Below are 224 nucleotides of genomic sequence, written 5' to 3'. Positions count from 1 at the left end.
TTTTTTTTTTGTGGTTGTTACTGTTGTTTAGCAGGCCTGGCCAGCCTTGAACCCAGAAGCCCTGGTATATGAGGCTGGCACCATAACCACTGAACTACAGGCACCAAGCCAATTCTACAAATATTGTTGATTGCCCTGGCATGGGCCAGACAATATATTAGTTATTGGGTATAAAAGGACAGGTAAAATTGAGTGCAAGAGTAGAAAGCTGACTTATCTTCTAG

Source organism: Otolemur garnettii, unplaced genomic scaffold, assembly GCF_000181295.1.
Source record: "Otolemur garnettii isolate 467f Iridium unplaced genomic scaffold, OtoGar3 scaffold00007, whole genome shotgun sequence".
NCBI lineage: Eukaryota > Metazoa > Chordata > Mammalia > Primates > Galagidae > Otolemur > Otolemur garnettii.
Note: the sequence above shows the minus strand (reverse complement) of the source record.